This window comes from Mandrillus leucophaeus, unplaced genomic scaffold, assembly GCF_000951045.1.
Source record: "Mandrillus leucophaeus isolate KB7577 unplaced genomic scaffold, Mleu.le_1.0 Scaffold208, whole genome shotgun sequence".
Classification (NCBI taxonomy): domain Eukaryota; kingdom Metazoa; phylum Chordata; class Mammalia; order Primates; family Cercopithecidae; genus Mandrillus; species Mandrillus leucophaeus.
This window is the reverse complement of record NW_012102121.1, coordinates 2,276,561-2,290,836: the sequence shown is the minus strand read 5'-3', so window position 1 is coordinate 2,290,836 and position 14,276 is coordinate 2,276,561. Positions and strand designations below refer to the sequence as shown.

Below are 14,276 nucleotides of genomic sequence, written 5' to 3'. Positions count from 1 at the left end.
CTTCCCCTAATTTCCCCAGGCCCAAATGTGAGATCCCCATCAGGTGCAGGGCACAAGGCATCTGGCCTGGGGGTATTACTTCCAGCCACTGCATCATGGGCAAGGTAGATAGTGAAGATTGGGAAGGCAGTGAATTCTTGGAGGTGGGGTTGGGGAGAGGATGTCAGTGAAGTGGGGTTTGGCTTAAGCATAAGTGACATGACACAGAAGGGGGCTGGCGCAGAGCTGGGGAGGCCGGGAATAGGGGCGCTTAATAAAGCTGGAGAGGAGGCAGGGCCAGATCCTGCAGGGCTTTGAAGCCCCACCTAAGAAACTCAACTTTGCTCCCAAGGCGGTGGGGAGGGTTCAGCACTGAGGCTTACAAGCTCAAAGGCTACTGGCTAGGTAGGGCATCAGAGGCGGCAGGAGCGGAAACCACGACTAGTCTGTTGACCCAGCTCCGGGGGGAGGAAAATTGGTTGTGAGCCGGGTGGCGGCGGTGTGGAGAGGTGGTAGCACCCGGTGTTCAGTAGGTGGCCCAGGCCTCAGCGCGGAGCAGGAGCCAGAGGGGAACGCACGTCCCGCACCGTCCGCCAGGTGTCGCTTCGGCCCCGGGGAAGCGCTCGAGGCCGCTGGGTCCCGCGCCGGGAGGAGCTGCTGACCGGCCTGACGCCTGGACAGAGGTCCGACGTGCGTCTCTTCCTTTACCCTCTGACACCCACACGTCCACTTCCAGGACTCCGGACGCCCAGTGCGGATCTTGTCCCCGCAGCCGTGGACTGCGGCTCTGCATACTGCAGCCTCTGCGTCCCCGAGGGCCGAGGGGGACGAGGGGGACGTTGGACTGGGACAGAATTCCCGACTGCTCCCAACCTGGCAGAAAGAGGCTGAGCCAGGGACACCGGAGCATCTGGAGGTCAAGTCCGTTCCCCAAACCACTCGCCAATTTTCACCCCGTTCGCCCCTCCCCTGTTGGATTAGAGCGCCCAGGCCGGTCAGCCCCCTGGGGAGGAGCGGCCCCCGGTGTACCGAACCTTGCCAGGGCCTAGAGCTTCGCCGCAGGGGCAGGGCAAGTCCTGCTCCTCTCAAGATCCCGTCGCACCGCCCCCTTCCTTCCCCGCGTCCTCAGTCTAATCCTGGTCTGCGGCCCGGGAAGCAGGAGGCCGGCGGCCCGGAGAGCCCGAGGATAGGACACCTTGGGTGGGCGGCTGTGCGCTGGCCCTCAGCGGGGCGCAGCTAGTTTGCTGTGTGTCCTGAAGTCCTAACTGGCCGTCTCTGAGCTCCAGCCCATGCCGACCCCTGCCAGTTGTAGAGAGGGGATTCTGTGGCCACGGAAGTGAAAGTGAAAAGCCCAGGCCGTGGCGGGAAGAAGGATTTTCCTCTGCAGTGGGAGTCCCTGAGGCATTTGTTGGGAAAGGGCCCGGGCGCTCTAGGCAGCCTACTGGGGTAGGATGTGAGGAAAGAGCGAGACATTTCCCTTCCTTCTCCTCGCCCTCAGCCCTAGAGCAGCTCCCCGGAGGGGCAGGGCGCAGGATTATGGGTCAAGGGTCGGGTGAAAAATCCAAGGGGTGGAGACGAGGGTGGCCTTCTCGGTCTCCGCCTCTGCCATTGCCACTCCATTGCGCTCTCACGTGGCCTCAGAAGTTGGTCAGGTTGTCTAACCTTACTCTCCTATGTTGCAGCCAGACCGGAGGCCCAGGGGCGAGTGCAGTTAACACCCCGGCCCCTCAGAGGCCCAGGCTGCGAAAGGAGTAAGCCTCCTATCGAGGGGTGTGCCTGTGCCCGGCATTGAGGGTGCACCCTCCCTACCCCTTCATTCTAGTGGAGGCTTCTCCCCCGGTTGTGTGTCCTCGGAGCACGAGGAACATGCTAGTAGTGGTGTTGGTGTCATAGGAGACATGGGAAGCATGGGCCTGGGCTCCCGGCTGGGTTCGTCCCCTGTCAAGGAAGCCCTTTTCCCCCGCGCGAGGGGGTGACCGGGAGGGGAGTCGTTGCGGGGGGCAGTAGTAATAGGGGAGGGGCGGAGTCGGCTGGCTTCTTCTGCCCAAAGTGGGGGTTGGGGGTTCTGGCTCGCGTTCCTCTCACGGCGACGCCGGAGGGAGGACCCCGAGAGTTGGCCTGGGGTGTGCCAGGGAGTCGGTGCGAGGCCGTCAGGGCCTGAACGTGCGGGAGTGTGCGCAGGAGAGACCTGGCCAAGACTGAGAGGGAGAGTGAGTGTGAAGGAGCGATCCCGGGGGTGGGTGCGCGCCCAGCCGCCCTAGGGGAGCGGGCGGAGTGGGTGTGTGTGTGCGCGCGCGCGCGTTTGCGAGACCCGCGGCCGGGGCTGCGCGTGAAGCACGGGGACCACAGCCGTCTGGAGGGCGCGCCCGAGAAAGGGTGAACGCGAGGGAGCCACGCGTGCCAGTGCGGGCGAGTATGCCAGCGGGGGGCCAGAGCGCGTGCCAGTGCCGGGCGAGTGGGAGTGGGGGCTCACAGGCCCGCGCAGGGCGAGCGGGCCGCGTGTGCCAGGAGCGAGAGCGTGCCAAGGCGGGGGCGCGCGGGGCCCGTGGCGGGGAGGGGTCGTGGCGCGCGGCCGCGGAGAGACAAGGCAAGAGGGGGAGGGGAGCGAGGGCGCGCGCGGCCGAGCGGGCGCCCGCGGTCACATGGGCGAAGGAAGGAGGGAGGGAGCCCGCGAGGGAGGGAGGAGGATGGGGGGGTTAAAGCCGCCGAGCGCTGAAGAGCCGGTGCAGAGCGGGCGGCGGCGGCAGCGGAGGCGGCGGCTCCAGCCGGCGCGGCGCGAGGCTTGGCGGTGGGATCCGGCGGGCGGTGCTAGCTTCGCGCTCCCTGCCTCGCTCGCTGCCGAGGGCGGTCGGAAGGCGCAGCGCGAAGCCCGGGTAGCCCGAGGGCGCGGTGAGTACCCTGCGGCGGAGTGCGCGCGGCCAGACCCTCAGAGCCCGGACTGACCGACAGACCGTGCGCGCGGGAAGAGTGAGGGGACACCCGTGGGCCTACGGCCGAGGGCGACAGGAAAGTTCACGAGAAACTTTGCCTGCAAACTCGGGGGCGGGGGCGCTGGAGAAGCGAACCCCCACGTCCGGGCGCTCCGGGGGTTGGGCGTGGTGGTGGTGGTGGTGGTGGTGGTGGTGGTGGTGGGGCCGGACTGTCGACTAGAGGGAGGTGGCTCCGGCGGTTTGTCCTAGTGTCCCTGTTCTCCCCACCCCTCAGCTGCACACGCGGGGTCTGGAAAAATTCCTGGGCTTCGGGGGTTCGTAGTGGCCTCTGCATGCCCAAAGGTGGCTGCTTTCTCGGGCAGAAATCTGGACTTCAGAGCGCCGGGGATACGAACGGACGGTTGCGCGTCTGCCAGTGCATGTGTGTCCGTGTGAATCCGCGCGCGCGCGCGTGTGTGTGTATGCATGTGTGTGTGTGTGTCGGTCGGCCTCCTCATGATTTTCTCTTGAGTCCGCCTGGATGTATCTCCATGTAGTGAGTCTCCTCCAGTGTGTCTCTTTGTAAGTCTTCCTGGCTTGTGTGAGTCTGCCTATGGTGTATCCCCAAGTGTCTCTTTGTGAGTCTGCTCGTGTGTGTCTCCTCCAGTGCGGCTCAGTGTGAGCCAGCCTGGGTGTCCCTGTGTTGCTCCGAGTAGTGTATCTCCGCGTGCGTGGGGGCTGGGCCGTGGGGAGGTCACCAGACGGACAGCTCTCCCTCTCGGCTCCTCTTCTCTCCCGAGCCTCATCCTCCACCGTTAGCTCGCTGGCTCCCTTGTCCCCCTCCCCCCTCCAGTAGCTTCAGGCGGGCAGGACTATTTCACGCCTTGTTGAAAATTCAGGATTTTCTTTCTCTTTACGTCTAGTCTGTCTCTTTGAGAAGCGTCTGTGTGTGTCTGTGTGCCTGGCAGCTTGTCTGCAACACTGGGTGTGTGTCTGCATGCCGCTGTAGGAGTGTATCTGTAACACTAGTTGTTCTGCCTGTAATACTTGGTGAATTTGTGTCTGTGTCACTGGGTGTGTTTGTGTGGCTGTGATCACTGAGGTGGTGAGTCTGAAATGCTGGGTGTGTCTGTGCATCTGTAATTGCTGTGTGTCCGAGGAGTCTGCAACACCAGGTGTATTTTTGTGTATGTAACTCTGGGTGTGATGGTGTGTCATTACACGTGTGGGAATGGGGCTTGAACCATTGCATATTCCTAGGGATGTAGGGCTAGCAATGACTTGGGGGCTAGAAGGGCCTAGGTGTCTCAAACTATGCCCCCCTGCCTCCACTGTCACAACCCACACAAATCCTCTCAGCTGGTGCCAGGGGCTCCTGGTCAGCATTGGTGAGATGGAGCTGAGGTTCATCACACTGTCAGGGCTGATACTCCAACTGAGACCATGAGCCTACACAAAGACTAGGAGTTTAAAGATCATGCACAGGACTTCTGGGGGCTCTGGAATTCATACTCAGATGCACACTGGGACACTTCAACTCCTTCTAGGGTCTAGGGGTTTACATTCATATGGACTCACACTTACATTGTGGGGCTCATATCCAGGGATACACTTCAGTCTTGGAGTTTCCATGTAGACTCACATTGGAACTCTGCTCACACTGGGACCCACACTGGGAGTGTAGGCTCATGCTTAGATTCACGGTCTTATCCTTTAGCTTAGATCTACATTGAGACCTAGAGTTCACACCCAGAATCTCACTGGGGTCCTTGGGCTCACACTGGGGCTCACATGAAGACACAATTCACGTGTCAGTGACACTGTGTCAGTGACACAGACACAAATTCACCAAGTATTACAGGCAGAACAACTAGTGTTACATATACACTCCTACATTCTGGGACTCCCGAGTTGCAGTCAGACTCGCATGGGGAACATGGGGCTCACATTTGAACTCAAGGACTCACTGAGGACACTGGGGTTCATAGTCAGATTCACACTTCCAAGCTGGGGATCACACTGACTCACACAGGAACCCTGGAGCTTACTCAGATTCACACTAGGACCTTTGGGTTCACACTTAGATTCATATGGGGACTTTGGGGGTCAGACCTCCGTGGGTAACCTAAGGCTCACACAGAGACTCATGCCAGGATCTTGGTGACTCCATCAGACTCACGTGAAATCCTGTGACTCACTGAGATTCCTATTGGGATCTCAGAACTCACATTCAGACTCACACTAGGATTCTGATGTTCACACTTAGACTTACAAGGGCACTTTGGGGCTCACACTCAGACTTAAAAAGGGATACCAGTGCTCACACTCAGACTCCATATGAGTTACCTTAGCTCATGCTCAGAAGCCCTTACGACCAGGGTCTCACACTCAGACTTACACTAGAACTCTAATGCTTATGCTGACTTGTGCAGGAATCCTGAGACTCACAGGCTCACACATCAGTCCTGGAGCTCACATTCAGACCCACTGGGGTTTACAGTCTGATGCGTGCTGAGACCTGGGCTCATACTCAAACTCATACTTGCATCTTGGAGTTCACACTTAGATGGGACATTAGACTGTGACACTTAAACTCACACTTTCATCCTGGGCTCACATTCAGATCCACACTGAGATTGTGCCATTCACAATTCCAGTGGAACTTAGGACTCATGGTCAGATATGCCCATGCTTTCCTTTGGTTTGTGGTGAGTATTGGGGCACTTGAGGTGAGGAACAGAGACTGCTACAGGATCTCTCCTCTCCAAAGGTGAGGAGGAGAGAGGATACACATTTGGTCACATCCCTCACATGGGTTGTGGGCTAATGGAGGGGAGTGGTGGTAAAGGCTAACCCAGTCAGATTTCCCTGCTTTCCTTCCATAAGGAGACTAGGCACTTGGCAGGAAAATCTGAGTGGATCGTTGGTACAGGAGTGACGTGAACTCTTAGATTCCTCTGTGTGCCATGTCAATACACACCCATCCCCCTTGAATAGTTTTGGACATCCCTTCTGTAGTAGAGAAGGCCAGGTGGGGGAAATAAGACTCCTGTCCTCCCAAGACATCTTCCCCACCCCATACACACACATCTCAATCATTCTTAGGATGGGAGGGATGTGAAGATTGGAGGGAGCAGACCTTGGCTCCTGCGACTGCTCCAGGGTATTGAATCTGTGATTGTAGGAGAGATAACAGCCTCAAATCTGTGAGGAGAAGGTAGCTGGAGGAAGAGACAGGATCCGGGATCCCAGGCTCTCTTCTCTTCTTTGCCCTGGCTGGGGAGGGGTAGGGACCATGTTATGTTGTGTGTGTCCCACAGTGTCTCTGGGATTGCCTGTTGAGCCCTTATCCTGGCTCCAGGGCATGCCTGGGCTTCCCCACTCTGTTCCCCAAAAGAGCAGTAGCCCTGGGGGGCCTAGGTTGCAGCCAGCCCTGGGACTCCAACTCCCCTGGAGACCCTGCCCTGGACTTTGCGTGCTCTGCTGCTATGGACATTAGTGGGTGGGGCTGCCTGAGATATGCTGTCTTCCCCCATGGGAGCCCACGCAGTAGGGACATGGCCCTGCGGTCCCTCCCAATACTGAGACGGCTGGGCTGTAACTGCGCCCTGTCCTGAAGGGGACATATGCTCTCCAGCCCCCCTATGGGGGTGGGGGGCTTAGAGGCAAGGTGCCCCTGCTCTGTGCCCCCCCATGGCGAGTTGAAGTGTAAATGAATAGGAAACATATGGAGTGGATTTTCTTTGAAATGCAGATGGGTTGGGGGGGACCATGTGTGCTTGGTTTCAGGGGGTCCTAGAGAGCAAGGAGCCTGAGAAGTGAGAACTGACCCCTCCTCTAGACCCACCATTGGGTGGGGGTAGTGGGGGAGACCTCAGCTTTGTAAACTCCTGTGGCCCAGAGTGACCAAACCCACAAGGGCTCTCGGCTTCCTGTGGGGAGGGGCTGGGAAGGCAAGTGGTCCTTGGGGATGGAGAGCACTGAGGTCGTCAATCCCTTTTACCTCTGCAGAGGGCAAAGAGAGTCCCAAAGCACAGAGCTGTGCCTGGTTGGAGGTCACCAGAGCTAGGCACTCTGTGGGTCAAGGGGTGGGAGGAGGAGCTGGAGCAGATGTTGAAGAAGAGTTAGACCCAGCTCCCAAAAGCTGGGACTAGAGCTACAGTAGCAGGAACTGAAATTAAACTATGGTAGTGACTTGTATTCAGCTTGAGGGCCCGTCTTGAGTTTAGGAGCAAACTGAAGAGTCCTTAGCCTGTAGGAGGACAGGTTTCTCCAGACCCAGGGCAGTCAGTGTGCCCCACCATATAGCCTACCTGTACTTTCCCCACATGACACTCACCAAGGTTGCATAGTAGTTGCCTGTGAGGTCTGTGTGACTCAAGGACTGGGTCTACCTTGCTCACCCTGTACCTGCCTGCTCTTGGCACAAACCTTGTACACCATAGGAAGGCATTCTTGTGTGAACAGTAATACATCTTTTTCTTTCTCATTGGACCGAATGCTCCCTGTGGGCAGGACCATGTGCCTGACTCCCTGTACAGTGCCTGGCAGGGAATAAGTGCTCAATAAATGTTGAAGCATGAATCACTGAGTGGGACAGATCGTGGGGAGAAGGAAGCTCCTGAGATTTGTGGTTTGAGACCCAGCATCCCCTGTCCTACACCCCTGTTTGGCTCAAAGGAAGACTGGTTTGCAGGCTAGACTAGAGGAAGGACTTTCCTTCACTCAGGGAAGGAGTGCAGAAGATAGGCCCCTTCCTTGGAAAGGCCTGGACCAGAGGAGGCTGGGGCAGGGTAATCACTCTGATTCTGTGACAGAGGTCAGAGGTCACCCTGCTCCATCCCAGCCTCAGGATTTTGCAGAAGGTAAGGTCCTTTTTTCCCTATGTGGTGGTGAACATGCCCCTTACCCTCTCTGGGTGTGGGTTTCTTGGACGAGAAGAGATGGGGTCCATTCCCTCAGGGACCCTCTAACTGAGGGAATGGACCCCATCTCTGACCTTCCAAGGCTGAGCTCTGAGGCTGTGTAGCTGTTGTGGGCACCACAGACTGTCTGTATTGGTTATTAATGCCTGTCTGAGAACACGGGGTTCGGATCCTAAAAATACTCTGTCCAGCCAGAGCCCAGGAGTTGCTGGCGTGGGCCAGTGTGGCAGTGGCTGCATCTTGGTCAGATAGAGACAGAGAGGAAGAAACACACCCAGCACCAGGAAAGACTGGGAGAGTGTGTGAATATGGGGAACCTGAGGCAGCACAGGTGAGAGATGCACGACAGAGAGAGCCTTTGTTTTATGTGGAGCAAAGATTTATAAAATTACTGGTGCCAGTTAGTCAAATTATGGCAAAATTTAGGGTAATCTGTTATCCTACACTGCAGAGAATTTCCTTCTAAGAGAGTCTGGAGATACATCTGATATCAGAAATAAAAACCAAGTAGTCTGTAGGATTCATTTCAAGACCAGCTTCAGGATGTTCCAAAATAAGAGTGTGGCAAAAAACACAAAGTATTCCCAACTACCCTTTTCTGAGCTACTGCCCTCCTCCTTACCTCTTCAGAGCCCCTCCTTGCAGCCAGAGTCCCAATGAGGGTCTTAAGACTCCCTTTTATAGCCTCCCCCAACTTCTAAAACCCAGGCCTTTGCATAGCCCCTCTATCCAGAAGGGAGCTGCACAGTGGTCCCAAAAAGGCAAGAGGAGCCCAGAGTCAGAGGGAAGATGCCATGTGACGTTGGCCCATGAGCTGACCCTTCTGGGCCCCTCCGTGAAATTGCGGGATGTGGGGCTGGGCCCTGGCCCAGGCCAGGAGAGAAGGCGGTTTTGGCACCCATCCAGGCCCCTGACGTCAGTGACTTTCCAAATAATGGAATCAATATTGGGGGGTGGGGGCAAGCGTGAACCAGGCCCCAACGATTAGAAACAGATCGGCACAACCCCGCAGCTGATTCTGATAGAGCTGCCTTGGAGAGCTTGGGTGGGAGGCCTGGAGGGAGCTGGACCTGTGGGGGTGGAGTTGGGGGAGTACTCAGGAATGGGCAGGCGGAGCCACCTAGTGTCCAGAGCTCTAGGGTATACAAGTGGGCAAAGATTCGGGCTGTCTGGGATTGGAATGATGGGGTGAGGGCCCCTGTCCTGGTCCCTTCCTCCTCTGAGCCTACAGGGTTCTGAGGCTAGGTAAAGTTTGTGGATGGAGTCTTGGCCAGCGAGTAATAAAGAGTGGGCAAGGGGATTTCATCTCTCTGCATCCCAGATGTGGGCCCCTAGGCCATATTAGGGGTCACAAGTTATACCTATGCAGTAGAAGAGTTCTGAATGAGACCTAAGTAAGGTGACTTTTTGCTTGGAAGCAAAGGGCATTAATCCAAGATAGGGAGATGGGTATCCCTCCTTAAATTGGGAGTCTGGCCTCCTCTACCAGCTCACATTCTCTTAGCCTCCTAGAGGACAGCAGGTGAGGATGGAGGGGACCATAGGGTCTATTGGGGGCTGGCCTGGCAGCAGCTGACAAAAAACAGGAAGAAGGGCTAGGGGAGCAGCTGTAATTATGGGGCATTTATTATTAATCAGATGAAATTGCTGGAAGCAGCTGGTGTAATGTACGTAGCAATACAGACTCTGCATGCTCCCCCCACAACACACACACACACACGCACGCCACACACAGCCTGAGCCTTGCTTGCTTTCACAGTCTGTTTCTTGTGAAGGTCAGATGGGTCTATATGTGTCTGTCTGCATACTGGAGTGTATCTGTCCGTGTTTTTTCATGTCAGCCTGCACCCGCCTCTACTCTTATTGTCTCCTTTTCCAGCTATCTCTTTCATTCTTTGGCCTAATGTATCCCTCTCTGTCTCTGGCTTCCCCTCAATCTCCCTCCCTTTGGGCCTGTCTTGGTGTGGCTGTATCTGTTACTATCAACCAGCCTGTCTCTAATACCTTATTTTAGCTTCTGGCTATCTCTCCCTGGTTGGTGATGTCTCTGCATCTCTGGGCAGGATTGGAAGACATGGAATCCCTTTCTCATGGTATGTGTTTAGGCACCTAATCATACCTTTGGCAGATATATCTGGGACCTGTTTTCAGGGGAGCAGTTGGACCCCGAGGATCTCCTGAGGTCTTATAGAAGGTGAGGGGTCTTTTGAATGGCTGGAGTCCATAGAAGCAACAGTGGCTTTCAAGATATCCCTGAGTTCAAGGCCAGCTCCTTTACCAACTACCAGTTGTGTGACTTTGGCCAAGCTGCTTCTCCTCAGTTTCAGGATCTGTAAAACAGAAACAGTATTACCTCCAAAGCTTTTTTTTTTTTTTTTTGAGATAGGGTTTCACTTGATCACCCAGGCTGGAGTGCAGTGGCTCAGTCTTGGCTCAATGCAACCTTCACCTCCCAGGCTCAAGCGATCCTCCCACCTCAGCCTCAGGAGTAGCTGGAACCACAGGCACGTACCACCATGCCTGGCTAATTTTTTGTATTTTTGGTAGAGATGGAGTTTCACTATGTTGCCCAGGCTAGTCTCGAACTCCTAAGCTCAGGTGATCCACCTGCTTCAGCCTCCCAAAGTGCTGAGATTACAGGTGTGAGCCACCATGCCCAGCCTTGAAGCTTGTTTCGATGATTCAGTACCAAAATGTAAATTAAGTACTTATCACAGTGTCTAGGTAACCAAGGACCCTGAACAAGTGATACCTGCTATTATTATTGGGAAAGGCATTGTGCAGGTGGGTGAGAGATCTGCACAGGCAAGTTGATATAGCAGCAAGGTTTTGGAATTAGATATAGACTCAAATCTAGGCTCTGGAACTGATCAGCTCTGTGGTATAGGGCAAGACCTCCTTGAAGCTGAGTCTCCTTGGCTATCAAATGGGAAGAACAATAAAACCTACCTCATGGAGAAATCATGAAGATTAAGTAAGATAATGCATATAAAGTGCCAAACACAGTTCCTGGCATATAATAGATGCTCAATAAATCATAGTGGTGATAAGGAAGGGGGTGTTATGATGGTGGTTATTTACACCATGCCTGTGACCCTGTGACTCTAGGATTGTGCATGTGAGGATGCATGTGATATGGAGGTGCCTGTGTGTCTGTGAACTGATTGTATGGGAATTGTGGATTGTCTGCGGGTGTGTATCTCTGTGTTGTATCAGGCCACTGCCTTCTGGTAACCTTTGTGCCTGTGGTTCAGAACCTGAAGTCAGCAAGGGGTGCTAGAAGGGGTCTGTATTACTCTCAACTTTTCTTCTTCCAGATTTTAGCTGCTGCCTGCCTCAGTCTCCCCTTCTCACAGTGGGGCTGTGAGTATGGAATGGCCTCTGAGTTGGACTAAGGCCTGTGGCTCCTCTGTGACCTCTGATTTATGCCCTTTGCCCTTCTAGACTCTAGCCTTGTCACCTCATCTTGCCCCCTTGGTTTTGGAAGTCCTGAAGAGTTGGTCTGGAGGAGGAGGAGGACATTGATGTGCTTGGTGTTTGGCCAGTGGTGAAGAGGTAGGTGCCGGGGCCCAGGTGGGGCAGGTCAGTCTCAGGGAATCAGGCAGGTGTAGTGGGGCTGTACGTCTAGGGGACATGAGTGGAGGAGGACCTGAGATTCCTTCCTCTCTTCCCTGTCCTTTCTTTTTCCAGAGGTTTTGGGCTCAGCCTGGCTGAGGCTTTTCATGCTCTCATAATAGGCCTAGAAAGGGAAGAGACTTACCTATTGTCACACAGGCAAGGGCAACACCAGGTTAGGAAACTGGGTTCTATACTAAGGGGGAGCTGAGTCCCAGATATGGGAGTATGTTTCTGTTTCAGTGTCCTCAGGTTTCCTCTCTGCCCCTCCAAACATCTCTCTGGCTTGATTGGAGGAGCAGGTAGGCTTTAAAAAGATGGGATGGGAGGTTAGAAAGTCCAGAATCTTCTGAGGCCAGCTGTGGGGCCGAGCCTGACTCCCCCTGTCTCTCATTCAGGCCAGGCAAGGCCCCTGGATTGGCAGCTTGGGGGTGGGGGCATCCAAGGAATCAAGGCACTGGAGCGGAACGGAAGGGCCTATTGTCCAAAACCCGCCAGAGGCCCACAAAGGCCGACCGGGCTTTTCATCTCAGCTCCCAAACAGACTGGCCATTTTCCTGGCTGGGGGCTGAGGGGGGACTAACCCTTCACAACTAGGACCAGGGTGTTGTTGAGGGTAGAGTGGGGGTACCCCAGGCTGACACATAAAAGGGGCTTAAGATGGAGCTGGGGCCCAGGAGAAGAGGAAGGGAGGCCTGAGAAGGCTGTAGGGAGTTAAGCTTTTCACCCCACTGTTCCCAGAGGACCCAAGGACATGGGGTATGTATCTGATAGTTCAGAGTAGGATGGGGCTAGGAGATGGATGTACAGAATAAAAGATAATATTTACGGGGGGTACCTTGGGAGGAGTCTGATGGCTTACATGGAAAGTGGGCTACTGGGCCGCAAGGGCACATAATCCTCTGCAAACTGGGAACACCTTAGGGAACTGGGATGGGAGCTGGAGAAGAGAAGGATAGTGGTCGGGGAAAGAATGGGCTCCCTGCAGCAAGAAGAACTGAAGCCAGACAGCAGGAGGGACTTCCTGCCAGTGAACAGTAGCTCAGATGCCCTGACCCTCTTCCTGGGGATCTCAGAGGATTGCCTCAGCGAGCAGGGGAGCTGGAGAACACCCCAGGGGCTCAGGCTGAGGCAGCTTCTGTGGGGGCCAAGGAGGAGGAGGAGGCCAGAGAGGGAGGACTTGGCAGTTCTGTTCACCCTCCCCCAGCCAGCACCTCCAGCACCATTTTAAAAACAGCTTTTTAATTTAACAAAGTGGATGAAAAACAGTTTTCGGAAATAAAGAATATCTGCTGTCTCCCAGGCTAGCACACAGCCCTTGTGGAGAGCCTCTCTCTGGGTTTCTCCCCGCTGCCCATGGTTCCTTTCCTCCCTGTCTCTCTTTTTGTTTGTTTGTTTCTGCTTCTCAGGCCCCCAGCTTCCTTTGGCCTCCCATCACCCTTTCTCTCTCCATCACCCTCTCTCTCTCCATCTCAGCCTCCGTGGGAGCCTCACCCTCAGTGTCTTATCTCGATGGTATCTCTGCATTTCCTTCTGTCTCTCCTCTCCCAGTCTCTCTCTTCTAGGGCCCATCTCTCTTTCCTGATTTGTCTCTGTCTCCCAGCCTGTCTCAATCTCTGTCTCTCCACCCCCCTCCTTCTCCCCCAACCCCAGCTCTAAATGGGTCTATTTAAAACGCCCGACGCTGCCAAGTCAGAAAAGCGTCTCCTGATAAAGCGCATTAGGCAGAGGGAGGGAGGAGGGGGAGGAGGGAGCGGCGGGCGGAGGGATTGATCCAAGCCCGTAACCCCATTAATCAGGCAGCGTGGATCCCCCTCCCTCCCCCATTCCAGCCCCTTTTGAGCTAAAAGCCCCTTAAATATTTATCACCCCTCCCCCACGGGGGCGAAGGGAGGGGTGTACGGCCCTTGGTGTGAGCATCCCGAGCTCTCTGGTGCCCCCGACCCCATGTGCGTGTGCACGTGTGCGTGTGCTCATGTGTATATGTACGGGTGTGCACACCTGACAAGCCCAGGGTCTAGCGACCAATCTGTCCCTCACCCTCTGGGCAGCCTGGTCCCTCCCTGGAGACCCTAGGAGTTGCCCTGCTCCTGCCCCTCCTGAAGGGGGATGTGGGGTCCTCATCCCAAATACAGAAGGTCACTGGAGCACGGGTGGCATTGCACTGTCATTCCCAGAGGGCAGGATGGTAAGCCTGGGGTTCAGTTTCCAGATTCCCCCAAATTCCCAGCACTGGAAGTAACTTGGGGAATAGAGTTGGGGCCCCATACTTCTAAAGTAAGCAACTTGGAAGGCTGGCTGAAGTTCCTGCTTTATCCTCAGAGGGCAGGACTAGGACCTGGAATAGGACCTGGGGGTAGGCTGGGAACCTCCCGTGCCCTAAAAAATGCGGGAAAGTGAGCTGGGCCTTGGGAGGGAGCGGTCACCCCGGGAGAAGGAAGGTAGTCCGGAGCTGGGGCCGGGTCCCACATCTCTCACCGCTTGCTGATAGCCCCAGGCTGCAGAGGTCAGCCCTGAGACCGGCAGTGGTCTGCCCGAGTTGGCCTGCGGCAACTTCTCCTTGGCCGGGGAAGGGAGGCCCCGGCCGCCCCTGGGTGTGGAGTGGGGCCTGGACCGGAGCGGGGAGGGTCCCTTCTGCCTCCCCTCCCCCAGCATCAAGTGCCACATCTCCTCCTGACTCAGACAATTAGATTCAAAGGATGACCTCACTGCATGCCGTCCCTCACTCTCCCTCCGCTAGCTCGCTTGCTCGTTCGCTTGCAGCGCGCTCCTTCCTCCCCTCCTCCCGGCCCGCTTGCCTGGTCGCTCACTCGGGGCTCGGGGCCCTCGTCGCTCACCGCGTGGCCCG

The 14,276-nt window shown here is 55.9% G+C and overlaps 1 protein-coding gene and 1 long non-coding RNA gene across 4 annotated transcripts in view; one reads left to right on the top strand and one right to left on the bottom strand.

Annotated features, from left to right (window-relative positions):
* The first annotated feature begins 2,296 nt into the window (after positions 1 to 2,296).
* CNTFR (ciliary neurotrophic factor receptor) overlaps positions 2,297 to 14,276 on the top strand; it is a 38,454-nt gene continuing 26,474 nt past the window's right edge. The window contains exons 1-2 of one of the 3 annotated variants that reach the window (XM_011980059.1): positions 2,297 to 2,355; positions 11,258 to 11,368. The gene's annotated coding sequence lies outside the window, so the exon portion shown is untranslated. Of the gene's footprint in view, positions 2,356 to 2,691; positions 2,869 to 11,257; positions 11,369 to 14,276 lie in introns of those variants that run through there. The other 2 variants (XM_011980057.1, XM_011980058.1) reach the window with 2 other exon arrangements.
* The window catches only part of LOC105539672, a 14,930-nt gene continuing 10,070 nt past the window's right edge, over positions 9,417 to 14,276 (bottom strand). The window contains exons 4-5 of the long non-coding RNA XR_001006086.1: positions 12,267 to 12,368; positions 9,417 to 10,143 (exon numbers count right to left, since the gene is read on the bottom strand). This is a non-coding gene — a long non-coding RNA (uncharacterized LOC105539672). The remainder of the gene's footprint in view (positions 10,144 to 12,266; positions 12,369 to 14,276) is intronic.